The sequence below is a fragment of the Ambystoma mexicanum genome, chromosome 6q (assembly GCF_040938575.1).
Source record: "Ambystoma mexicanum isolate Mex_15411 chromosome 6q, UKY_AmexF1_1, whole genome shotgun sequence".
Lineage (NCBI taxonomy): Eukaryota > Metazoa > Chordata > Amphibia > Caudata > Ambystomatidae > Ambystoma > Ambystoma mexicanum.
Genome location: NC_090937.1, coordinates 1631808673 through 1631832491, shown reverse-complemented (window position 1 = coordinate 1631832491; position 23819 = coordinate 1631808673). Strand labels below are relative to the sequence as shown.

The 23819-nt window shown below is 49.9% G+C and overlaps 25 non-coding genes across 25 annotated transcripts; all 25 read right to left on the bottom strand.

Annotated features, from left to right (window-relative positions):
• Positions 1–950: 950 nt before the first annotated feature.
• TRNAM-CAU (transfer RNA methionine (anticodon CAU)) lies at positions 951–1022 on the bottom strand. The gene has a single exon. It is a non-coding gene; the product is annotated as a tRNA-Met (tRNA).
• A 782-nt stretch (positions 1023–1804) lies between these two features.
• Positions 1805–1876, bottom strand: TRNAG-UCC (transfer RNA glycine (anticodon UCC)). Its single transcript has one exon. It is a non-coding gene; the product is annotated as a tRNA-Gly (tRNA).
• Positions 1877–3061: 1185 nt separating this feature from the next.
• On the bottom strand, positions 3062–3133 carry TRNAG-UCC (transfer RNA glycine (anticodon UCC)). The gene has a single exon. It is a non-coding gene; the product is annotated as a tRNA-Gly (tRNA).
• A 331-nt stretch (positions 3134–3464) lies between these two features.
• TRNAM-CAU (transfer RNA methionine (anticodon CAU)) lies at positions 3465–3536 on the bottom strand. Its single transcript has one exon. It is a non-coding gene; the product is annotated as a tRNA-Met (tRNA).
• A 782-nt stretch (positions 3537–4318) lies between these two features.
• Positions 4319–4390, bottom strand: TRNAG-UCC (transfer RNA glycine (anticodon UCC)). Its single transcript has one exon. It is a non-coding gene; the product is annotated as a tRNA-Gly (tRNA).
• A 331-nt stretch (positions 4391–4721) lies between these two features.
• TRNAM-CAU (transfer RNA methionine (anticodon CAU)) lies at positions 4722–4793 on the bottom strand. The gene has a single exon. It is a non-coding gene; the product is annotated as a tRNA-Met (tRNA).
• A 782-nt stretch (positions 4794–5575) lies between these two features.
• Positions 5576–5647, bottom strand: TRNAG-UCC (transfer RNA glycine (anticodon UCC)). Its single transcript has one exon. It is a non-coding gene; the product is annotated as a tRNA-Gly (tRNA).
• A 331-nt stretch (positions 5648–5978) lies between these two features.
• On the bottom strand, positions 5979–6050 carry TRNAM-CAU (transfer RNA methionine (anticodon CAU)). Its single transcript has one exon. It is a non-coding gene; the product is annotated as a tRNA-Met (tRNA).
• Positions 6051–7226: 1176 nt separating this feature from the next.
• Positions 7227–7298, bottom strand: TRNAM-CAU (transfer RNA methionine (anticodon CAU)). The gene has a single exon. It is a non-coding gene; the product is annotated as a tRNA-Met (tRNA).
• Positions 7299–8080: 782 nt separating this feature from the next.
• Positions 8081–8152, bottom strand: TRNAG-UCC (transfer RNA glycine (anticodon UCC)). The gene has a single exon. It is a non-coding gene; the product is annotated as a tRNA-Gly (tRNA).
• Positions 8153–8483: 331 nt separating this feature from the next.
• Positions 8484–8555, bottom strand: TRNAM-CAU (transfer RNA methionine (anticodon CAU)). Its single transcript has one exon. It is a non-coding gene; the product is annotated as a tRNA-Met (tRNA).
• Positions 8556–9339: 784 nt separating this feature from the next.
• On the bottom strand, positions 9340–9411 carry TRNAG-UCC (transfer RNA glycine (anticodon UCC)). Its single transcript has one exon. It is a non-coding gene; the product is annotated as a tRNA-Gly (tRNA).
• A 331-nt stretch (positions 9412–9742) lies between these two features.
• TRNAM-CAU (transfer RNA methionine (anticodon CAU)) lies at positions 9743–9814 on the bottom strand. The gene has a single exon. It is a non-coding gene; the product is annotated as a tRNA-Met (tRNA).
• Positions 9815–10596: 782 nt separating this feature from the next.
• On the bottom strand, positions 10597–10668 carry TRNAG-UCC (transfer RNA glycine (anticodon UCC)). The gene has a single exon. It is a non-coding gene; the product is annotated as a tRNA-Gly (tRNA).
• Positions 10669–10999: 331 nt separating this feature from the next.
• Positions 11000–11071, bottom strand: TRNAM-CAU (transfer RNA methionine (anticodon CAU)). Its single transcript has one exon. It is a non-coding gene; the product is annotated as a tRNA-Met (tRNA).
• Positions 11072–12247: 1176 nt separating this feature from the next.
• TRNAM-CAU (transfer RNA methionine (anticodon CAU)) lies at positions 12248–12319 on the bottom strand. Its single transcript has one exon. It is a non-coding gene; the product is annotated as a tRNA-Met (tRNA).
• A 2027-nt stretch (positions 12320–14346) lies between these two features.
• On the bottom strand, positions 14347–14418 carry TRNAG-UCC (transfer RNA glycine (anticodon UCC)). The gene has a single exon. It is a non-coding gene; the product is annotated as a tRNA-Gly (tRNA).
• Positions 14419–14749: 331 nt separating this feature from the next.
• Positions 14750–14821, bottom strand: TRNAM-CAU (transfer RNA methionine (anticodon CAU)). The gene has a single exon. It is a non-coding gene; the product is annotated as a tRNA-Met (tRNA).
• A 1176-nt stretch (positions 14822–15997) lies between these two features.
• On the bottom strand, positions 15998–16069 carry TRNAM-CAU (transfer RNA methionine (anticodon CAU)). Its single transcript has one exon. It is a non-coding gene; the product is annotated as a tRNA-Met (tRNA).
• Positions 16070–17245: 1176 nt separating this feature from the next.
• Positions 17246–17317, bottom strand: TRNAM-CAU (transfer RNA methionine (anticodon CAU)). Its single transcript has one exon. It is a non-coding gene; the product is annotated as a tRNA-Met (tRNA).
• Positions 17318–18494: 1177 nt separating this feature from the next.
• TRNAM-CAU (transfer RNA methionine (anticodon CAU)) lies at positions 18495–18566 on the bottom strand. Its single transcript has one exon. It is a non-coding gene; the product is annotated as a tRNA-Met (tRNA).
• A 2027-nt stretch (positions 18567–20593) lies between these two features.
• On the bottom strand, positions 20594–20665 carry TRNAG-UCC (transfer RNA glycine (anticodon UCC)). The gene has a single exon. It is a non-coding gene; the product is annotated as a tRNA-Gly (tRNA).
• A 331-nt stretch (positions 20666–20996) lies between these two features.
• TRNAM-CAU (transfer RNA methionine (anticodon CAU)) lies at positions 20997–21068 on the bottom strand. Its single transcript has one exon. It is a non-coding gene; the product is annotated as a tRNA-Met (tRNA).
• A 782-nt stretch (positions 21069–21850) lies between these two features.
• Positions 21851–21922, bottom strand: TRNAG-UCC (transfer RNA glycine (anticodon UCC)). The gene has a single exon. It is a non-coding gene; the product is annotated as a tRNA-Gly (tRNA).
• Positions 21923–22253: 331 nt separating this feature from the next.
• TRNAM-CAU (transfer RNA methionine (anticodon CAU)) lies at positions 22254–22325 on the bottom strand. Its single transcript has one exon. It is a non-coding gene; the product is annotated as a tRNA-Met (tRNA).
• Positions 22326–23819: the final 1494 nt, after the last annotated feature.

Sequence of the window (23819 nt, the reverse complement as noted above, 5' to 3'; positions counted from 1 at the left end):
TCTCATTCTCTCTCTCTCGCAAATAGATACTTTACTTCCCAGGTGCAACAAAACAAGCCTTCTCGAGCTGGCAGATATGGGAAGGAAGGAAGGAAGGGCCAGTTTGGAAACTCAACTCAATTACCATAAATCCCCTGCTAAGGGTTATGGGAGGGAGGAATGAAGGAACTTTGCTTCAGGGAAAGGGCTGCTGCTGCTTCAGCATGTGAGGAGCGCAGCCACACGTTTCACCTTCTTCAGTATGTTGGTTTACAGGATGAGAGAGATCCTGAAACCTCACTCTAATAGGCTGAGGTGCTGTGCTCGGTGGCCTGCTGGGACCTTGGCCCGTCAGGGCAAGGCGAATAGGCCTTTGTCAGGCCTTTGTCGGGGAGGGGCCAGGAGCCCTGCTCGCTTCAATCCCCTCACCGATAGACAGTTGCAGAAACTAGGATGCAAGAACCTTTCCTGGATGGGGTTTTGATTTTCACGAAAAGTGTGTCAGCTTTGCTTTCAGCATGAGTCTGATTCCCAAAAAATGCATTTTGAACAATTTAAAGATTTGATCTGCGTTGGCCGGGAATCGAACCCAGGTCAACTGCTTGGAAGGCAGCTATGCTCACCACTATACCACCAACGCCTGCCTGTCTGGGCTATCTGATGGAGCGGCCCTTAGAAATAAGAATAAGTCATTGGCTGGGAATGAAAAAAGCTTGCGTTTGACGCAGAAGCAGTTCGCATCATGAGGTCTTGCCGGTCAGCCCAACATTTCCCCGGGACCCCTTAAAAAAGGAGCTTGGTTTTAAGTTTGGTTTGATTGAACAGTACATTTTGTTGGCTGGGCTGGGACCCTCTCCTATTTAGCGCAAGAGTGGAACGAGGCAGCAAGTTCAAGGAATGACATTGCATCCAGGCACTTACAGCTCTTTGTGCCCTAATGCCATGACACAAAAACATAATTTGAAAAAAGTTAGCAGAGGATGGTTTCGATCCATCGACCTCTGGGTTATGGGCCCAGCACGCTTCCGCTGCGCCACTCTGCTGGTTGGAGAACAAGAGCTTTTATGGGCTTTTACAGCCTACAAACCGACAACCCTAGACCCAGTTTCGAGTGAAGCGGGCAGTAGGCCTTACAAAGCCAAACAACCTGCAACCACGCACTCCCATCCCATGGCCTTTTGCAGACAGGCCTCATTTCTCTAGCTCACACCCTAACTGCCAACACCCCTTCCCCTTCTCTCTCTGTCTCTCTCTCTCTGTCTCTCTCTCTCATTCTCTCTCTCTCGCAAATAGATACTTTACTTCCCAGGTGCAACAAAACAAGCCTTCTCGAGCTGGCAGATATGGGAAGGAAGGAAGGAAGGGCCAGTTTGGAAACTCAACTCAATTACCATAAATCCCCTGCTAAGGGTTATGGGAGGGAGGAATGAAGGAACTTTGCTTCAGGGAAAGGGCTGCTGCTGCTTCAGCATGTGAGGAGCGCAGCCACACGTTTCACCTTCTTCAGTATGTTGGTTTACAGGATGAGAGAGATCCTGAAACCTCACTCTAATAGGCTGAGGTGCTGTGCTCGGTGGCCTGCTGGGACCAAGGCCCGTCAGGGCAAGGCGAATAGGCCTTTGTCAGGCCTTCGTCAGGGCTTTGTCGGGGAGGGGCCAGGAGCCCTGCTCGCTTCAATCCCCTCACCGATAGACAGTTGCAGAAACTAGGATGCAAGAACCTTTCCTGGATGGGGTTTTGATTTTCACGAAAAGTGTGTCAGCTTTGCTTTCAGCATGAGTCTGATTTCCAAAAAATGCATTTTGAACAATTTAAAGATTTGATCTGCGTTGGCCGGGAATCGAACCCGGGTCAACTGCTTGGAAGGCAGCTATGCTCACCACTATACCACCAACGCCTGCCTGTCTGGGCTATCTGATGGAGCGGCCCTTAGAAATAAGAATAAGTCATTGGCTGGGAATGAAAAAAGCTTGCGTTTGACGCAGAAGCAGTTCGCATCATGAGGTCTTGCCGGTCAGCCCAACATTTCCCCGGGACCCCTTAAAAAAGGAGCTTGGTTTTAAGTTTGGTTTGATTGAACAGTACATTTTGTTGGCTGGGCTGGGACCCTCTCCTATTTAGCGCAAGAGTGGAACGAGGCAGCAAGTTCAAGGAATGACATTGCATCCAGGCACTTACAGCTCTTTGTGCCCTAATGCCATGACACAAAAACATAATTTGAAAAAAGTTAGCAGAGGATGGTTTCAATCCATCGACCTCTGGGTTATGGGCCCAGCACGCTTCCGCTGCACCACTCTGCTGGTTGGAGAACAAGAGCTTTTATGGGCTTTTACAGCCTACAAACCGACAACCCTAGACCCAGTTTCGAGTGAAGCGGGCAGTAGGCCTTACAAAGCCAAACAACCTGCAACCACGCACTCCCATCCCATGGCCTTTTGCAGACAGGCCTCATTTCTCTAGCTCACACCCTAACTGCCAACACCCCTTCCCCTTCTCTCTCTGTCTCTCTCTCTCTGTCTCTCTCTCTCATTCTCTCTCTCTCGCAAATAGATACTTTACTTCCCAGGTGCAACAAAACAAGCCTTCTCGAGCTGGCAGATATGGGAAGGAAGGAAGGAAGGGCCAGTTTGGAAACTCAACTCAATTACCATAAATCCCCTGCTAAGGGTTATGGGAGGGAGGAATGAAGGAACTTTGCTTCAGGGAAAGGGCTGCTGCTGCTTCAGCATGTGAGGAGCGCAGCCACACGTTTCACCTTCTTCAGTATGTTGGTTTACAGGATGAGAGAGATCCTGAAACCTCACTCTAATAGGCTGAGGTGCTGTGCTCGGTGGCCTGCTGGGACCAAGGCCCGTCAGGGCAAGGCGAATAGGCCTTTGTCAGGCCTTCGTCAGGGCTTTGTCGGGGAGGGGCCAGGAGCCCTGCTCGCTTCAATCCCCTCACCGATAGACAGTTGCAGAAACTAGGATACAAGAACCTTTCCTGGATGGGGTTTTGATTTTCACGAAAAGTGTGTCAGCTTTGCTTTCAGCATGAGTCTGATTTCCAAAAAATGCATTTTGAACAATTTAAAGATTTGATCTGCGTTGGCCGGGAATCGAACCCGGGTCAACTGCTTGGAAGGCAGCTATGCTCACCACTATACCACCAACGCCTGCCTGTCTGGGCTATCTGATGGAGCGGCCCTTAGAAATAAGAATAAGTCATTGGCTGGGAATGAAAAAAGCTTGCGTTTGACGCAGAAGCAGTTCGCATCATGAGGTCTTGCCGGTCAGCCCAACATTTCCCCGGGACCCCTTAAAAAAGGAGCTTGGTTTTAAGTTTGGTTTGATTGAACAGTACATTTTGTTGGCTGGGCTGGGACCCTCTCCTATTTAGCGCAAGAGTGGAACGAGGCAGCAAGTTCAAGGAATGACATTGCATCCAGGCACTTACAGCTCTTTGTGCCCTAATGCCATGACACAAAAACATAATTTGAAAAAAGTTAGCAGAGGATGGTTTCGATCCATCGACCTCTGGGTTATGGGCCCAGCACGCTTCCGCTGCGCCACTCTGCTGGTTGGAGAACAAGAGCTTTTATGGGCTTTTACAGCCTACAAACCGACAACCCTAGACCCAGTTTCGAGTGAAGCGGGCAGTAGGCCTTACAAAGCCAAACAACCTGCAACCACGCACTCCCATCCCATGGCCTTTTGCAGACAGGCCTCATTTCTCTAGCTCACACCCTAACTGCCAACACCCCTTCCCCTTCTCTCTCTGTCTCTCTCTCTCTGTCTCTCTCTCTCATTCTCTCTCTCTCGCAAATAGATACTTTACTTCCCAGGTGCAACAAAACAAGCCTTCTCGAGCTGGCAGATATGGGAAGGAAGGAAGGAAGGGCCAGTTTGGAAACTCAACTCAATTACCATAAATCCCCTGCTAAGGGTTATGGGAGGGAGGAATGAAGGAACTTTGCTTCAGGGAAAGGGCTGCTGCTGCTTCAGCATGTGAGGAGCGCAGCCACACGTTTCACCTTCTTCAGTATGTTGGTTTACAGGATGAGAGAGATCCTGAAACCTCACTCTAATAGGCTGAGGTGCTGTGCTCGGTGGCCTGCTGGGACCAAGGCCCGTCAGGGCAAGGCGAATAGGCCTTTGTCAGGCCTTCGTCAGGGCTTTGTCGGGGAGGGGCCAGGAGCCCTGCTCGCTTCAATCCCCTCACCGATAGACAGTTGCAGAAACTAGGATGCAAGAACCTTTCCTGGATGGGGTTTTGATTTTCACGAAAAGTGTGTCAGCTTTGCTTTCAGCATGAGTCTGATTTCCAAAAAATGCATTTTGAACAATTTAAAGATTTGATCTGCGTTGGCCGGGAATCGAACCCGGGTCAACTGCTTGGAAGGCAGCTATGCTCACCACTATACCACCAACGCCTGCCTGTCTGGGCTATCTGATGGAGCGGCCCTTAGAAAAAAGAATAAGTCATTGGCTGGGAATGAAAAAAGCTTGCGTTTGACGCAGAAGCAGTTCGCATCATGAGGTCTTGCCGGTCAGCCCAACATTTCCCCGGGACCCCTTAAAAAAGGAGCTTGGTTTTAAGTTTGGTTTGATTGAACAGTACATTTTGTTGGCTGGGCTGGGACCCTCTCCTATTTAGCGCAAGAGTGGAACGAGGCAGCAAGTTCAAGGAATGACATTGCATCCAGGCACTTACAGCTCTTTGTGCCCTAATGCCATGACACAAAAACATAATTTGAAAAAAGTTAGCAGAGGATGGTTTCGATCCATCGACCTCTGGGTTATGGGCCCAGCACGCTTCCGCTGCGCCACTCTGCTGGTTGGAGAACAAGAGCTTTTCTGGGCTTTTACAGCCTACAAACCGACAACCCTAGACCCAGTTTCGAGTGAAGCGGGCAGTAGGCCTTACAAAGCCAAACAACCTGCAACCACGCACTCCCATCCCATGGCCTTTTGCAGACAGGCCTCATTTCTCTAGCTCACACCCTAACTGCCAACACCCCTTCCCCTTCTCTCTCTGTCTCTCTCTCTCTGTCTCTCTCTCTCATTCTCTCTCTCTCGCAAATAGATACTTTACTTCCCAGGTGCAACAAAACAAGCCTTCTCGAGCTGGCAGATATGGGAAGGAAGGAAGGAAGGGCCAGTTTGGAAACTCAACTCAATTACCATAAATCCCCTGCTAAGGGTTATGGGAGGGAGGAATGAAGGAACTTTGCTTCAGGGAAAGGGCTGCTGCTGCTTCAGCATGTGAGGAGCGCAGCCACACGTTTCACCTTCTTCAGTATGTTGGTTTACAGGATGAGAGAGATCCTGAAACCTCACTCTAATAGGCTGAGGTGCTGTGCTCGGTGGCCTGCTGGGACCAAGGCCCGTCAGGGCAAGGCGAATAGGCCTTTGTCAGGCCTTCGTCAGGGCTTTGTCGGGGAGGGGCCAGGAGCCCTGCTCGCTTCAATCCCCTCACCGATAGACAGTTGCAGAAACTAGGATGCAAGAACCTTTCCTGGATGGGGTTTTGATTTTCACGAAAAGTGTGTCAGCTTTGCTTTCAGCATGAGTCTGATTTCCCAAAAATGCATTTTGAACAATTTAAAGATTTGATCTGCGTTGGCCGGGAATCGAACCCGGGTCAACTGCTTGGAAGGCAGCTATGCTCACCACTATACCACCAACGCCTGCCTGTCTGGACTATCTGATGGAGCGGCCCTTAGAAATAAGAATAAGTCATTGGCTGGGAATGAAAAAAGCTTGCATTTGACGCAGAAGCAGTTCGCATCATGAGGTCTTGCCGGTCAGCCCAACATTTCCCCGGGACCCCTTAAAAAAGGAGCTTGGTTTTAAGTTTGGTTTGATTGAACAGTACATTTTGTTGGCTGGGCTGGGACCCTCTCCTATTTAGCGCAAGAGTGGAACGAGGCAGCAAGTTCAAGGAATGACATTGCATCCAGGCACTTACAGCTCTTTGTGCCCTAATGCCATGACACAAAAACATAATTTGAAAAAAGTTAGCAGAGGATGGTTTCGATCCATCGACCTCTGGGTTATGGGCCCAGCACGCTTCCGCTGCGCCACTCTGCTGGTTGGAGAACAAGAGCTTTTATGGGCTTTTACAGCCTACAAACCGACAACCCTAGACCCAGTTTCGAGTGAAGCGGGCAGTAGGCCTTACAAAGCCAAACAACCTGCAACCACGCACTCCCATCCCATGGCCTTTTGCAGACAGGCCTCATTTCTCTAGCTCACACCCTAACTGCCAACACCCCTTCCCCTTCTCTCTCTGTCTCTCTCTCTCTGTCTCTCTCTCTCATTCTCTCTCTCTCGCAAATAGATACTTTACTTCCCAGGTGCAACAAAACAAGCCTTCTCGAGCTGGCAGATATGGGAAGGAAGGAAGGAAGGGCCAGTTTGGAAACTCAACTCAATTACCATAAATCCCCTGCTAAGGGTTATGGGAGGGAGGAATGAAGGAACTTTGCTTCAGGGAAAGGGCTGCTGCTGCTTCAGCATGTGAGGAGCGCAGCCACACGTTTCACCTTCTTCAGTATGTTGGTTTACAGGATGAGAGAGATCCTGAAACCTCACTCTAATAGGCTGAGGTGCTGTGCTCGGTGGCCTGCTGGGACCTTGGCCCGTCAGGGCAAGGCGAATAGGCCTTTGTCAGGCCTTTGTCGGGGAGGGGCCAGGAGCCCTGCTCGCTTCAATCCCCTCACCGATAGACAGTTGCAGAAACTAGGATGCAAGAACCTTTCCTGGATGGGGTTTTGATTTTCACGAAAAGTGTGTCAGCTTTGCTTTCAGCATGAGTCTGATTTCCAAAAAATGCATTTTGAACAATTTAAAGATTTGATCTGCGTTGGCCGGGAATCAAACCCGGGTCAACTGCTTGGAAGGCAGCTATGCTCACCACTATACCACCAACGCCTGCCTGTCTGGGCTATCTGATGGAGCGGCCCTTAGAAATAAGAATAAGTCATTGGCTGGGAATGAAAAAAGCTTGCGCGTTTGACGCAGAAGCAGTTCGCATCATGAGGTCTTGCCGGTCAGCCCAACATTTCCCCGGGACCCCTTAAAAAAGGAGCTTGGTTTTAAGTTTGGTTTGATTGAACAGTACATTTTGTTGGCTGGGCTGGGACCCTCTCCTATTTAGCGCAAGAGTGGAACGAGGCAGCAAGTTCAAGGAATGACATTGCATCCAGGCACTTACAGCTCTTTGTGCCCTAATGCCATGACACAAAAACATAATTTGAAAAAAGTTAGCAGAGGATGGTTTCGATCCATCGACCTCTGGGTTATGGGCCCAGCACGCTTCCGCTGCGCCACTCTGCTGGTTGGAGAACAAAAGCTTTTCTGGGCTTTTACAGCCTACAAACCGACAACCCTAGACCCATTTTCGAGTGAAGCGGGCAGTAGGCCTTACAAAGCCAAACAACCTGCAACCACGCACTCCCATCCCATGGCCTTTTGCAGACAGGCCTCATTTCTCTAGCTCACACCCTAACTGCCAACACCCCTTCCCCTTCTCTCTCTGTCTCTCTCTCTCTGTCTCTCTCTCTCATTCTCTCTCTCTCGCAAATAGATACTTTACTTCCCAGGTGCAACAAAACAAGCCTTCTCGAGCTGGCAGATATGGGAAGGAAGGAAGGAAGGGCCAGTTTGGAAACTCAACTCAATTACCATAAATCCCCTGCTAAGGGTTATGGGAGGGAGGAATGAAGGAACTTTGCTTCAGGGAAAGGGCTGCTGCTGCATCAGCATGTGAGGAGCGCAGCCACACGTTTCACCTTCTTCAGTATGTTGGTTTACAGGATGAGAGAGATCCTGAAACCTCACTCTAATAGGCTGAGGTGCTGTGCTCGGTGGCCTGCTGGGACCAAGGCCCGTCAGGGCAAGGCGAATAGGCCTTTGTCAGGCCTTTGTCAGAGCTTTGTCGGGGAGGGGCCAGGAGCCCTGCTCGCTTCAATCCCCTCACCGATAGACAGTTGCAGAAACTAGGATGCAAGAACCTTTCCTGGATGGGGTTTTGATTTTCACGAAAAGTGTGTCAGCTTTGCTTTCAGCATGAGTCTGATTTCCAAAAAATGCATTTTGAACAATTTAAAGATTTGATCTGCGTTGGCCGGGAATCGAACCCGGGTCAACTGCTTGGAAGGCAGCTATGCTCACCACTATACCACCAACGCCTGCCTGTCTGGGCTATCTGATGGAGCGGCCCTTAGAAATAAGAATAAGTCATTGGCTGGGAATGAAAAAAGCTTGCGTTTGACGCAGAAGCAGTTCGCATCATGAGGTCTTGCCGGTCAGCCCAACATTTCCCCGGGACCCCTTAAAAAAGGAGCTTGGTTTTAAGTTTGGTTTGATTGAACAGTACATTTTGTTGGCTGGGCTGGGACCCTCTCCTATTTAGCGCAAGAGTGGAACGAGGCAGCAAGTTCAAGGAATGACATTGCATCCAGGCACTTACAGCTCTTTGTGCCCTAATGCCATGACACAAAAACATAATTTGAAAAAAGTTAGCAGAGGATGGTTTCGATCCATCGACCTCTGGGTTATGGGCCCAGCACGCTTCCGCTGCGCCACTCTGCTGGTTGGAGAACAAGAGCTTTTATGGGCTTTTACAGCCTACAAACCGACAACCCTAGACCCAGTTTCGAGTGAAGCGGGCAGTAGGCCTTACAAAGCCAAACAACCTGCAACCACGCACTCCCATCCCATGGCCTTTTGCAGACAGGCCTCATTTCTCTAGCTCACACCCTAACTGCCAACACCCCTTCCCCTTCTCTCTCTGTCTCTCTCTCTCTGTCTCTCTCTGTCATTCTCTCTCTCTCTCGCAAATAGATACTTTACTTCCCAGGTGCAACAAAACAAGCCTTCTCGAGCTGGCAGATATGGGAAGGAAGGAAGGAAGGGCCAGTTTGGAAACTCAACTCAATTACCATAAATCCCCTGCTAAGGGTTATGGGAGGGAGGAATGAAGGAACTTTGCTTCAGGGAAAGGGCTGCTGCTGCTTCAGCATGTGAGGAGCGCAGCCACACGTTTCACCTTCTTCAGTATGTTGGTTTACAGGATGAGAGAGATCCTGAAACCTCACTCTAATAGGCTGAGGTGCTGTGCTCGGTGGCCTGCTGGGACCAAGGCCCGTCAGGGCAAGGCGAATAGGCCTTTGTCAGGCCTTCGTCAGGGCTTTGTCGGGGAGGGGCCAGGAGCCCTGCTCGCTTCAATCCCCTCACCGATAGACAGTTGCAGAAACTAGGATGCAAGAACCTTTCCTGGATGGGGTTTTGATTTTCACGAAAAGTGTGTCAGCTTTGCTTTCAGCATGAGTCTGATTTCCAAAAAATGCATTTTGAACAATTTAAAGATTTGATCTGCGTTGGCCGGGAATCGAACCCGGGTCAACTGCTTGGAAGGCAGCTATGCTCACCACTATACCACCAACGCCTGCCTGTCTGGGCTATCTGATGGAGCGGCCCTTAGAAAAAAGAATAAGTCATTGGCTGGGAATGAAAAAAGCTTGCGTTTGACGCAGAAGCAGTTCGCATCATGAGGTCTTGCCGGTCAGCCCAACATTTCCCCGGGACCCCTTAAAAAAGGAGCTTGGTTTTAAGTTTGGTTTGATTGAACAGTACATTTTGTTGGCTGGGCTGGGACCCTCTCCTATTTAGCGCAAGAGTGGAACGAGGCAGCAAGTTCAAGGAATGACATTGCATCCAGGCACTTACAGCTCTTTGTGCCCTAATGCCATGACACAAAAACATAATTTGAAAAAAGTTAGCAGAGGATGGTTTCGATCCATCGACCTCTGGGTTATGGGCCCAGCACGCTTCCGCTGCGCCACTCTGCTGGTTGGAGAACAAGAGCTTTTCTGGGCTTTTACAGCCTACAAACCGACAACCCTAGACCCAGTTTCGAGTGAAGCGGGCAGTAGGCCTTACAAAGCCAAACAACCTGCAACCACGCACTCCCATCCCATGGCCTTTTGCAGACAGGCCTCATTTCTCTAGCTCACACCCTAACTGCCAACACCCCTTCCCCTTCTCTCTCTGTCTCTCTCTCTCTGTCTCTCTCTCTCATTCTCTCTCTCTCGCAAATAGATACTTTACTTCCCAGGTGCAACAAAACAAGCCTTCTCGAGCTGGCAGATATGGGAAGGAAGGAAGGAAGGGCCAGTTTGGAAACTCAACTCAATTACCATAAATCCCCTGCTAAGGGTTATGGGAGGGAGGAATGAAGGAACTTTGCTTCAGGGAAAGGGCTGCTGCTGCTTCAGCATGTGAGGAGCGCAGCCACACGTTTCACCTTCTTCAGTATGTTGGTTTACAGGATGAGAGAGATCCTGAAACCTCACTCTAATAGGCTGAGGTGCTGTGCTCGGTGGCCTGCTGGGACCAAGGCCCGTCAGGGCAAGGCGAATAGGCCTTTGTCAGGCCTTCGTCAGGGCTTTGTCGGGGAGGGGCCAGGAGCCCTGCTCGCTTCAATCCCCTCACCGATAGACAGTTGCAGAAACTAGGATGCAAGAACCTTTCCTGGATGGGGTTTTGATTTTCACGAAAAGTGTGTCAGCTTTGCTTTCAGCATGAGTCTGATTTCCAAAAAATGCATTTTGAACAATTTAAAGATTTGATCTGCGTTGGCCGGGAATCGAACCCGGGTCAACTGCTTGGAAGGCAGCTATGCTCACCACTATACCACCAACGCCTGCCTGTCTGGACTATCTGATGGAGCGGCCCTTAGAAATAAGAATAAGTCATTGGCTGGGAATGAAAAAAGCTTGCATTTGACGCAGAAGCAGTTCGCATCATGAGGTCTTGCCGGTCAGCCCAACATTTCCCCGGGACCCCTTAAAAAAGGAGCTTGGTTTTAAGTTTGGTTTGATTGAACAGTACATTTTGTTGGCTGGGCTGGGACCCTCTCCTATTTAGCGCAAGAGTGGAACGAGGCAGCAAGTTCAAGGAATGACATTGCATCCAGGCACTTACAGCTCTTTGTGCCCTAATGCCATGACACAAAAACATAATTTGAAAAAAGTTAGCAGAGGATGGTTTCGATCCATCGACCTCTGGGTTATGGGCCCAGCACGCTTCCGCTGCGCCACTCTGCTGGTTGGAGAACAAGAGCTTTTCTGGGCTTTTACAGCCTACAAACCGACAACCCTAGACCCAGTTTCGAGTGAAGCGGGCAGTAGGCCTTACAAAGCCAAACAACCTGCAACCACGCACTCCCATCCCATGGCCTTTTGCAGACAGGCCTCATTTCTCTAGCTCACACCCTAACTGCCAACACCCCTTCCCCTTCTCTCTCTGTCTCTCTCTCTCTGTCTCTCTCTCTCATTCTCTCTCTCTCGCAAATAGATACTTTACTTCCCAGGTGCAACAAAACAAGCCTTCTCGAGCTGGCAGATATGGGAAGGAAGGAAGGAAGGGCCAGTTTGGAAACTCAACTCAATTACCATAAATCCCCTGCTAAGGGTTATGGGAGGGAGGAATGAAGGAACTTTGCTTCAGGGAAAGGGCTGCTGCTGCTTCAGCATGTGAGGAGCGCAGCCACACGTTTCACCTTCTTCAGTATGTTGGTTTACAGGATGAGAGAGATCCTGAAACCTCACTCTAATAGGCTGAGGTGCTGTGCTCGGTGGCCTGCTGGGACCTTGGCCCGTCAGGGCAAGGCGAATAGGCCTTTGTCAGGCCTTTGTCGGGGAGGGGCCAGGAGCCCTGCTCGCTTCAATCCCCTCACCGATAGACAGTTGCAGAAACTAGGATGCAAGAACCTTTCCTGGATGGGGTTTTGATTTTCACGAAAAGTGTGTCAGCTTTGCTTTCAGCATGAGTCTGATTTCCAAAAAATGCATTTTGAACAATTTAAAGATTTGATCTGCGTTGGCCGGGAATCAAACCCGGGTCAACTGCTTGGAAGGCAGCTATGCTCACCACTATACCACCAACGCCTGCCTGTCTGGGCTATCTGATGGAGCGGCCCTTAGAAATAAGAATAAGTCATTGGCTGGGAATGAAAAAAGCTTGCGCGTTTGACGCAGAAGCAGTTCGCATCATGAGGTCTTGCCGGTCAGCCCAACATTTCCCCGGGACCCCTTAAAAAAGGAGCTTGGTTTTAAGTTTGGTTTGATTGAACAGTACATTTTGTTGGCTGGGCTGGGACCCTCTCCTATTTAGCGCAAGAGTGGAACGAGGCAGCAAGTTCAAGGAATGACATTGCATCCAGGCACTTACAGCTCTTTGTGCCCTAATGCCATGACACAAAAACATAATTTGAAAAAAGTTAGCAGAGGATGGTTTCGATCCATCGACCTCTGGGTTATGGGCCCAGCACGCTTCCGCTGCGCCACTCTGCTGGTTGGAGAACAAAAGCTTTTCTGGGCTTTTACAGCCTACAAACCGACAACCCTAGACCCATTTTCGAGTGAAGCGGGCAGTAGGCCTTACAAAGCCAAACAACCTGCAACCACGCACTCCCATCCCATGGCCTTTTGCAGACAGGCCTCATTTCTCTAGCTCACACCCTAACTGCCAACACCCCTTCCCCTTCTCTCTCTGTCTCTCTCTCTCTGTCTCTCTCTCTCATTCTCTCTCTCTCGCAAATAGATACTTTACTTCCCAGGTGCAACAAAACAAGCCTTCTCGAGCTGGCAGATATGGGAAGGAAGGAAGGAAGGGCCAGTTTGGAAACTCAACTCAATTACCATAAATCCCCTGCTAAGGGTTATGGGAGGGAGGAATGAAGGAACTTTGCTTCAGGGAAAGGGCTGCTGCTGCTTCAGCATGTGAGGAGCGCAGCCACACGTTTCACCTTCTTCAGTATGTTGGTTTACAGGATGAGAGAGATCCTGAAACCTCACTCTAATAGGCTGAGGTGCTGTGCTCGGTGGCCTGCTGGGACCTTGGCCCGTCAGGGCAAGGCGAATAGGCCTTTGTCAGGCCTTTGTCGGGGAGGGGCCAGGAGCCCTGCTCGCTTCAATCCCCTCACCGATAGACAGTTGCAGAAACTAGGATGCAAGAACCTTTCCTGGATGGGGTTTTGATTTTCACGAAAAGTGTGTCAGCTTTGCTTTCAGCATGAGTCTGATTTCCAAAAAATGCATTTTGAACATTTAAAGATTTGATCTGCGTTGGCCGGGAATCGAACCGGGGTCAACTGCTTGGAAGGCAGCTATGCTCACCACTATACCACCAACGCCTGCCTGTCTGGGCTATCTGATGGAGCGGCCCTTAGAAATAAGAATAAGTCATTGGCTGGGAATGAAAAAAGCTTGCGTTTGACGCAGAAGCAGTTCGCATCATGAGGTCTTGCCGGTCAGCCCAACATTTCCCCGGGACCCCTTAAAAAAGGAGCTTGGTTTTAAGTTTGGTTTGATTGAACAGTACATTTTGTTGGCTGGGCTGGGACCCTCTCCTATTTAGCGCAAGAGTGGAACAAGGCAGCAAGTTCAAGGAATGACATTGCATCCAGGCACTTACAGCTCTTTGTGCCCTAATGCCATGACACAAAAACATAATTTGAAAAAAGTTAGCAGAGGATGGTTTCGATCCATCTACCTCTGGGTTATGGGCCCAGCACGCTTCCGCTGCGCCACTCTGCTGGTTGGAGAACAAGAGCTTTTCTGGGCTTTTACAGCCTACAAACCGACAACCCTAGACCCAGTTTCGAGTGAAGCGGGCAGTAGGCCTTACAAAGCCAAACAACCTGCAACCACGCACTCCCATCCCATGGCCTTTTGCAGACAGGCCTCATTTCTCTAGCTCACACCCTAACTGCCAACACCCCTTCCCCTTCTCTCTCTGTCTCTCTCTCTCTGTCTCTCTCTCTCATTCTCTCTCTCTCGCAAATAGATACTTTACTTCCCAGGTGCAACAAAACAAGCCTTCTCGAGCTGGCAGATATGGGAAGGAAGGAAGGAAGGGCCAGTTTGGAAACTCAACTCAATTACCATAAATCCCCTGCTAAGGGTTATGGGAGGGAGGAATGAAGGAACTTTGCTTCAGGGAAAGGGCTGCTGCTGCTTCAGCATGTGAGGAGCGCAGCCACACGTTTCACCTTCTTCAGTATGTTGGTTTACAGGATGAGAGAGATCCTGAAACCTCACTCTAATAGGCTGAGGTGCTGTGCTCGGTGGCCTGCTGGGACCAAGGCCCGTCAGGGCAAGGCGAATAGGCCTTTGTCAGGCCTTCGTCAGGGCTTTGTCGGGGAGGGGCCAGGAGCCCTGCTCGCTTCAATCCCCTCACCGATAGACAGTTGCAGAAACTAGGATGCAAGAACCTTTCCTGGATGGGGTTTTGATTTTCACGAAAAGTGTGTCAGCTTTGCTTTCAGCATGAGTCTGATTTCCAAAAAATGCATTTTGAACAATTTAAAGATTTGATCTGCGTTGGCCGGGAATCGAACCCGGGTCAACTGCTTGGAAGGCAGCTATGCTCACCACTATACCACCAACGCCTGCCTGTCTGGGCTATCTGATGGAGCGGCCCTTAGAAATAAGAATAAGTCATTGGCTGGGAATGAAAAAAGCTTGCGTTTGACGCAGAAGCAGTTCGCATCATGAGGTCTTGCCGGTCAGCCCAACATTTCCCCGGGACCCCTTAAAAAAGGAGCTTGGTTTTAAGTTTGGTTTGATTGAACAGTACATTTTGTTGGCTGGGCTGGGACCCTCTCCTATTTAGCGCAAGAGTGGAACGAGGCAGCAAGTTCAAGGAATGACATTGCATCCAGGCACTTACAGCTCTTTGTGCCCTAATGCCATGACACAAAAACATAATTTGAAAAAAGTTAGCAGAGGATGGTTTCGATCCATCGACCTCTGGGTTATGGGCCCAGCACGCTTCCGCTGCGCCACTCTGCTGGTTGGAGAACAAGAGCTTTTATGGGCTTTTACAGCCTACAAACCGACAACCCTAGACCCAGTTTCGAGTGAAGCGGGCAGTAGGCCTTACAAAGCCAAACAACCTGCAACCACGCACTCCCATCCCATGGCCTTTTGCAGACAGGCCTCATTTCTCTAGCTCACACCCTAACTGCCAACACCCCTTCCCCTTCTCTCTCTGTCTCTCTCTCTCTGTCTCTCTCTCTCATTCTCTCTCTCTCGCAAATAGATACTTTACTTCCCAGGTGCAACAAAACAAGCCTTCTCGAGCTGGCAGATATGGGAAGGAAGGAAGGAAGGGCCAGTTTGGAAACTCAACTCAATTACCATAAATCCCCTGCTAAGGGTTATGGGAGGGAGGAATGAAGGAACTTTGCTTCAGGGAAAGGGCTGCTGCTGCTTCAGCATGTGAGGAGCGCAGCCACACGTTTCACCTTCTTCAGTATGTTGGTTTACAGGATGAGAGAGATCCTGAAACCTCACTCTAATAGGCTGAGGTGCTGTGCTCGGTGGCCTGCTGGGACCTTGGCCCGTCAGGGCAAGGCGAATAGGCCTTTGTCAGGCCTTTGTCGGGGAGGGGCCAGGAGCCCTGCTCGCTTCAATCCCCTCACCGATAGACAGTTGCAGAAACTAGGATGCAAGAACCTTTCCTGGATGGGGTTTTGATTTTCACGAAAAGTGTGTCAGCTTTGCTTTCAGCATGAGTCTGATTTCCAAAAAATGCATTTTGAACAATTTAAAGATTTGATCTGCGTTGGCCGGGAATCAAACCCGGGTCAACTGCTTGGAAGGCAGCTATGCTCACCACTATACCACCAACGCCTGCCTGTCTGGGCTATCTGATGGAGCGGCCCTTAGAAATAAGAATAAGTCATTGGCTGGGAATGAAAAAAGCTTGCGCGTTTGACGCAGAAGCAGTTCGCATCATGAGGTCTTGCCGGTCAGCCCAACATTTCCCCGGGACCCCTTAAAAAAGGAGCTTGGTTTTAAGTTTGGTTTGATTGAACAGTACATTTTGTTGGCTGGGCTGGGACCCTCTCCTATTTAGCGCAAGAGTGGAACGAGGCAGCAAGTTCAAGGAATGACATTGCATCCAGGCACTTACAGCTCTTTGTGCCCTAATGCCATGACACAAAAACATAATTTGAAAAAAGTTAGCAGAGGATGGTTTCGATCCATCGACCTCTGGGTTATGGGCCCAGCACGCTTCCGCTGCGCCACTCTGCTGGTTGGAGAACAAAAGCTTTTCTGGGCTTTTACAGCCTACAAACCGACAACCCTAGACCCATTTTCGAGTGAAGCGGGCAGTAGGCCTTACAAAGCCAAACAACCTGCAACCACGCACTCCCATCCCATGGCCTTTTGCAGACAGGCCTCATTTCTCTAGCTCACACCCTAACTGCCAACACCCCTTCCCCTTCTCTCTCTGTCTCTCTCTCTCTGTCTCTCTCTCTCATTCTCTCTCTCTCGCAAATAGATACTTTACTTCCCAGGTGCAACAAAACAAGCCTTCTCGAGCTGGCAGATATGGGAAGGAAGGAAGGAAGGGCCAGTTTGGAAACTCAACTCAATTACCATAAATCCCCTGCTAAGGGTTATGGGAGGGAGGAATGAAGGAACTTTGCTTCAGGGAAAGGGCTGCTGCTGCTTCAGCATGTGAGGAGCGCAGCCACACGTTTCACCTTCTTCAGTATGTTGGTTTACAGGATGAGAGAGATCCTGAAACCTCACTCTAATAGGCTGAGGTGCTGTGCTCGGTGGCCTGCTGGGACCTTGGCCCGTCAGGGCAAGGCGAATAGGCCTTTGTCAGGCCTTTGTCGGGGAGGGGCCAGGAGCCCTGCTCGCTTCAATCCCCTCACCGATAGACAGTTGCAGAAACTAGGATGCAAGAACCTTTCCTGGATGGGGTTTTGATTTTCACGAAAAGTGTGTCAGCTTTGCTTTCAGCATGAGTCTGATTTCCAAAAAATGCATTTTGAACAATTTAAAGATTTGATCTGCGTTGGCCGGGAATCAAACCCGGGTCAACTGCTTGGAAGGCAGCTATGCTCACCACTATACCACCAACGCCTGCCTGTCTGGGCTATCTGATGGAGCGGCCCTTAGAAATAAGAATAAGTCATTGGCTGGGAATGAAAAAAGCTTGCGCGTTTGACGCAGAAGTAGTTCGCATCATGAGGTCTTGCCGGTCAGCCCAACATTTCCCCGGGACCCCTTAAAAAAGGAGCTTGGTTTTAAGTTTGGTTTGATTGAACAGTACATTTTGTTGGCTGGGCTGGGACCCTCTCCTATTTAGCGCAAGAGTGGAACGAGGCAGCAAGTTCAAGGAATGACATTGCATCCAGGCACTTACAGCTCTTTGTGCCCTAATGCCATGACACAAAAACATAATTTGAAAAAAGTTAGCAGAGGATGGTTTCGATCCATCGACCTCTGGGTTATGGGCCCAGCACGCTTCCGCTGCGCCACTCTGCTGGTTGGAGAACAAAAGCTTTTCTGGGCTTTTACAGCCTACAAACCGACAACCCTAGACCCATTTTCGAGTGAAGCGGGCAGTAGGCCTTACAAAGCCAAACAACCTGCAACCACGCACTCCCATCCCATGGCCTTTTGCAGACAGGCCTCATTTCTCTAGCTCACACCCTAACTGCCAACACCCCTTCCCCTTCTCTCTCTGTCTCTCTCTCTCTGTCTCTCTCTCTCATTCTCTCTCTCTCGCAAATAGATACTTTACTTCCCAGGTGCAACAAAACAAGCCTTCTCGAGCTGGCAGATATGGGAAGGAAGGAAGGAAGGGCCAGTTTGGAAACTCAACTCAATTACCATAAATCCCCTGCTAAGGGTTATGGGAGGGAGGAATGAAGGAACTTTGCTTCAGGGAAAGGGCTGCTGCTGCTTCAGCATGTGAGGAGCGCAGCCACACGTTTCACCTTCTTCAGTATGTTGGTTTACAGGATGAGAGAGATCCTGAAACCTCACTCTAATAGGCTGAGGTGCTGTGCTCGGTGGCCTGCTGGGACCTTGGCCCGTCAGGGCAAGGCGAATAGGCCTTTGTCAGGCCTTTGTCGGGGAGGGGCCAGGAGCCCTGCTCGCTTCAATCCCCTCACCGATAGACAGTTGCAGAAACTAGGATGCAAGAACCTTTCCTGGATGGGGTTTTGATTTTCACGAAAAGTGTGTCAGCTTTGCTTTCAGCATGAGTCTGATTTCCAAAAAATGCATTTTGAACATTTAAAGATTTGATCTGCGTTGGCCGGGAATTGAACCGGGGTCAACTGCTTGGAAGGCAGCTATGCTCACCACTATACCACCAACGCCTGCCTGCCTGTCTGGGCTATCTGATGGAGCGGCCCTTAGAAATAAGAATAAGTCATTGGCTGGGAATGAAAAAAGCTTGCGTTTGACGCAGAAGCAGTTCGCATCATGAGGTCTTGCCGGTCAGCCCAACATTTCCCCGGGACCCCTTAAAAAAGGAGCTTGGTTTTAAGTTTGGTTTGATTGAACAGTACATTTTGTTGGCTGGGCTGGGACCCTCTCCTATTTAGCGCAAGAGTGGAACGAGGCAGCAAGTTCAAGGAATGACATTGCATCCAGGCACTTACAGCTCTTTGTGCCCTAATGCCATGACACAAAAACATAATTTGAAAAAAGTTAGCAGAGGATGGTTTCGATCCATCGACCTCTGGGTTATGGGCCCAGCACGCTTCCGCTGCGCCACTCTGCTGGTTGGAGAACAAAAGCTTTTCTGGGCTTTTACAGCCTACAAACCGACAACCCTAGACCCATTTTCGAGTGAAGCGGGCAGTAGGCCTTACAAAGCCAAACAACCTGCAACCACGCACTCCCATCCCATGGCCTTTTGCAGACAGGCCTCATTTCTCTAGCTCACACCCTAACTGCCAACACCCCTTCCCCTTCTCTCTCTGTCTCTCTCTCTCTGTCTCTCTCTCTCATTCTCTCTCTCTCGCAAATAGATACTTTACTTCCCAGGTGCAACAAAACAAGCCTTCTCGAGCTGGCAGATATGGGAAGGAAGGAAGGAAGGGCCAGTTTGGAAACTCAACTCAATTACCATAAATCCCCTGCTAAGGGTTATGGGAGGGAGGAATGAAGGAACTTTGCTTCAGGGAAAGGGCTGCTGCTGCTTCAGCATGTGAGGAGCGCAGCCACACGTTTCACCTTCTTCAGTATGTTGGTTTACAGGATGAGAGAGATCCTGAAACCTCACTCTAATAGGCTGAGGTGCTGTGCTCGGTGGCCTGCTGGGACCAAGGCCCGTCAGGGCAAGGCGAATAGGCCTTTGTCAGGCCTTTGTCGGGGAGGGGCCAGGAGCCCTGCTCGCTTCAATCCCCTCACCGATAGACAGTTGCAGAAACTAGGATGCAAGAACCTTTCCTGGATGGGGTTTTGATTTTCACGAAAAGTGTGTCAGCTTTGCTTTCAGCATGAGTCTGATTTCCAAAAAATGCATTTTGAACATTTAAAGATTTGATCTGCGTTGGCCGGGAATCGAACCGGGGTCAACTGCTTGGAAGGCAGCTATGCTCACCACTATACCACCAACGCCTGCCTGTCTGGGCTATCTGATGGAGCGGCCCTTAGAAATAAGAATAAGTCATTGGCTGGGAATGAAAAAAGCTTGCGTTTGACGCAGAAGCAGTTCGCATCATGAGGTCTTGCCGGTCAGCCCAACATTTCCCCGGGACCCCTTAAAAAAGGAGCTTGGTTTTAAGTTTGGTTTGATTGAACAGTACATTTTGTTGGCTGGGCTGGGACCCTCTCCTATTTAGCGCAAGAGTGGAACAAGGCAGCAAGTTCAAGGAATGACATTGCATCCAGGCACTTACAGCTCTTTGTGCCCTAATGCCATGACACAAAAACATAATTTGAAAAAAGTTAGCAGAGGATGGTTTCGATCCATCTACCTCTGGGTTATGGGCCCAGCACGCTTCCGCTGCGCCACTCTGCTGGTTGGAGAACAAGAGCTTTTCTGGGCTTTTACAGCCTACAAACCGACAACCCTAGACCCAGTTTCGAGTGAAGCGGGCAGTAGGCCTTACAAAGCCAAACAACCTGCAACCACGCACTCCCATCCCATGGCCTTTTGCAGACAGGCCTCATTTCTCTAGCTCACACCCTAACTGCCAACACCCCTTCCCCTTCTCTCTCTGTCTCTCTCTCTCTGTCTCTCTCTCTCATTCTCTCTCTCTCGCAAATAGATACTTTACTTCCCAGGTGCAACAAAACAAGCCTTCTCGAGCTGGCAGATATGGGAAGGAAGGAAGGAAGGGCCAGTTTGGAAACTCAACTCAATTACCATAAATCCCCTGCTAAGGGTTATGGGAGGGAGGAATGAAGGAACTTTGCTTCAGGGAAAGGGCTGCTGCTGCTTCAGCATGTGAGGAGCGCAGCCACACGTTTCACCTTCTTCAGTATGTTGGTTTACAGGATGAGAGAGATCCTGAAACCTCACTCTAATAGGCTGAGGTGCTGTGCTCGGTGGCCTGCTGGGACCAAGGCCCGTCAGGGCAAGGCGAATAGGCCTTTGTCAGGCCTTCGTCAGGGCTTTGTCGGGGAGGGGCCAGGAGCCCTGCTCGCTTCAATCCCCTCACCGATAGACAGTTGCAGAAACTAGGATGCAAGAACCTTTCCTGGATGGGGTTTTGATTTTCACGAAAAGTGTGTCAGCTTTGCTTTCAGCATGAGTCTGATTTCCAAAAAATGCATTTTGAACAATTTAAAGATTTGATCTGCGTTGGCCGGGAATCGAACCCGGGTCAACTGCTTGGAAGGCAGCTATGCTCACCACTATACCACCAACGCCTGCCTGTCTGGGCTATCTGATGGAGCGGCCCTTAGAAATAAGAATAAGTCATTGGCTGGGAATGAAAAAAGCTTGCGTTTGACGCAGAAGCAGTTCGCATCATGAGGTCTTGCCGGTCAGCCCAACATTTCCCCGGGACCCCTTAAAAAAGGAGCTTGGTTTTAAGTTTGGTTTGATTGAACAGTACATTTTGTTGGCTGGGCTGGGACCCTCTCCTATTTAGCGCAAGAGTGGAACGAGGCAGCAAGTTCAAGGAATGACATTGCATCCAGGCACTTACAGCTCTTTGTGCCCTAATGCCATGACACAAAAACATAATTTGAAAAAAGTTAGCAGAGGATGGTTTCGATCCATCGACCTCTGGGTTATGGGCCCAGCACGCTTCCGCTGCGCCACTCTGCTGGTTGGAGAACAAAAGCTTTTCTGGGCTTTTACAGCCTACAAACCGACAACCCTAGACCCATTTTCGAGTGAAGCGGGCAGTAGGCCTTACAAAGCCAAACAACCTGCAACCACGCACTCCCATCCCATGGCCTTTTGCAGACAGGCCTCATTTCTCTAGCTCACACCCTAACTGCCAACACCCCTTCCCCTTCTCTCTCTGTCTCTCTCTCTCTGTCTCTCTCTCTCATTCTCTCTCTCTCGCAAATAGATACTTTACTTCCCAGGTGCAACAAAACAAGCCTTCTCGAGCTGGCAGATATGGGAAGGAAGGAAGGAAGGGCCAGTTTGGAAACTCAACTCAATTACCATAAATCCCCTGCTAAGGGTTATGGGAGGGAGGAATGAAGGAACTTTGCTTCAGGGAAAGGGCTGCTGCTGCATCAGCATGTGAGGAGCGCAGCCACACGTTTCACCTTCTTCAGTATGTTGGTTTACAGGATGAGAGAGATCCTGAAACCTCACTCTAATAGGCTGAGGTGCTGTGCTCGGTGGCCTGCTGGGACCAAGGCCCGTCAGGGCAAGGCGAATAGGCCTTTGTCAGGCCTTTGTCAGGGCTTTGTCGGGGAGGGGCCAGGAGCCCTGCTCGCTTCAATCCCCTCACCGATAGACAGTTGCAGAAACTAGGATGCAAGAACCTTTCCTGGATGGGGTTTTGATTTTCACGAAAAGTGTGTCAGCTTTGCTTTCAGCATGAGTCTGATTTCCAAAAAATGCATTTTGAACAATTTAAAGATTTGATCTGCGTTGGCCGGGAATCGAACCCGGGTCAACTGCTTGGAAGGCAGCTATGCTCACCACTATACCACCAACGCCTGCCTGTCTGGGCTATCTGATGGAGCGGCCCTTAGAAATAAGAATAAGTCATTGGCTGGGAATGAAAAAAGCTTGCGTTTGACGCAGAAGCAGTTCGCATCATGAGGTCTTGCCGGTCAGCCCAACATTTCCCCGGGACCCCTTAAAAAAGGAGCTTGGTTTTAAGTTTGGTTTGATTGAACAGTACATTTTGTTGGCTGGGCTGGGACCCTCTCCTATTTAGCGCAAGAGTGGAACGAGGCAGCAAGTTCAAGGAATGACATTGCATCCAGGCACTTACAGCTCTTTGTGCCCTAATGCCATGACACAAAAACATAATTTGAAAAAAGTTAGCAGAGGATGGTTTCGATCCATCGACCTCTGGGTTATGGGCCCAGCACGCTTCCGCTGCGCCACTCTGCTGGTTGGAGAACAAGAGCTTTTATGGGCTTTTACAGCCTACAAACCGACAACCCTAGACCCAGTTTCGAGTGAAGCGGGCAGTAGGCCTTACAAAGCCAAACAACCTGCAACCACGCACTCCCATCCCATGGCCTTTTGCAGACAGGCCTCATTTCTCTAGCTCACACCCTAACTGCCAACACCCCTTCCCCTTCTCTCTCTGTCTCTCTCTCTCTGTCTCTCTCTCTCATTCTCTCTCTCTCTCGCAAATAGATACTTTACTTCCCAGGTGCAACAAAACAAGCCTTCTCGAGCTGGCAGATATGGGAAGGAAGGAAGGAAGGGCCAGTTTGGAAACTCAACTCAATTACCATAAATCCCCTGCTAAGGGTTATGGGAGGGAGGAATGAAGGAACTTTGCTTCAGGGAAAGGGCTGCTGCTGCTTCAGCATGTGAGGAGCGCAGCCACACGTTTCACCTTCTTCAGTATGTTGGTTTACAGGATGAGAGAGATCCTGAAACCTCACTCTAATAGGCTGAGGTGCTGTGCTCGGTGGCCTGCTGGGACCAAGGCCCGTCAGGGCAAGGCGAATAGGCCTTTGTCAGGCCTTCGTCAGGGCTTTGTCGGGGAGGGGCCAGGAGCCCTGCTCGCTTCAATCCCCTCACCGATAGACAGTTGCAGAAACTAGGATGCAAGAACCTTTCCTGGATGGGGTTTTGATTTTCACGAAAAGTGTGTCAGCTTTGCTTTCAGCATGAGTCTGATTTCCAAAAAATGCATTTTGAACATTTAAAGATTTGATCTGCGTTGGCCGGGAATCGAACCGGGGTCAACTGCTTGGAAGGCAGCTATGCTCACCACTATACCACCAACGCCTGCCTGTCTGGGCTATCTGATGGAGCGGCCCTTAGAAATAAGAATAAGTCATTGGCTGGGAATGAAAAAAGCTTGCGTTTGACGCAGAAGCAGTTCGCATCATGAGGTCTTGCCGGTCAGTCAAACATTTCCCCGGGACCCCTTAAAAAAGGAGCTTGGTTTTAAGTTTGGTTTGATTGAACAGTACATTTTGTTGGCTGGGCTGGGACCCTCTCCTATTTAGCGCAAGAGTGGAACAAGGCAGCAAGTTCAAGGAATGACATTGCATCCAGGCACTTACAGCTCTTTGTGCCCTAATGCCATGACACAAAAACATAATTTGAAAAAAGTTAGCAGAGGATGGTTTCGATCCATCTACCTCTGGGTTATGGGCCCAGCACGCTTCCGCTGCGCCACTCTGCTGGTTGGAGAACAAGAGCTTTTCTGGGCTTTTACAGCCTACAAACCGACAACCCTAGACCCAGTTTCGAGTGAAGCGGGCAGTAGGCCTTACAAAGCCAAACAACCTGCAACCACGCACTCCCATCCCATGGCCTTTTGCAGACAGGCCTCATTTCTCTAGCTCACACCCTAACTGCCAACACCCCTTCCCCTTCTCTCTCTGTCTCTCTCTCTCTGTCTCTCTCTCTCATTCTCTC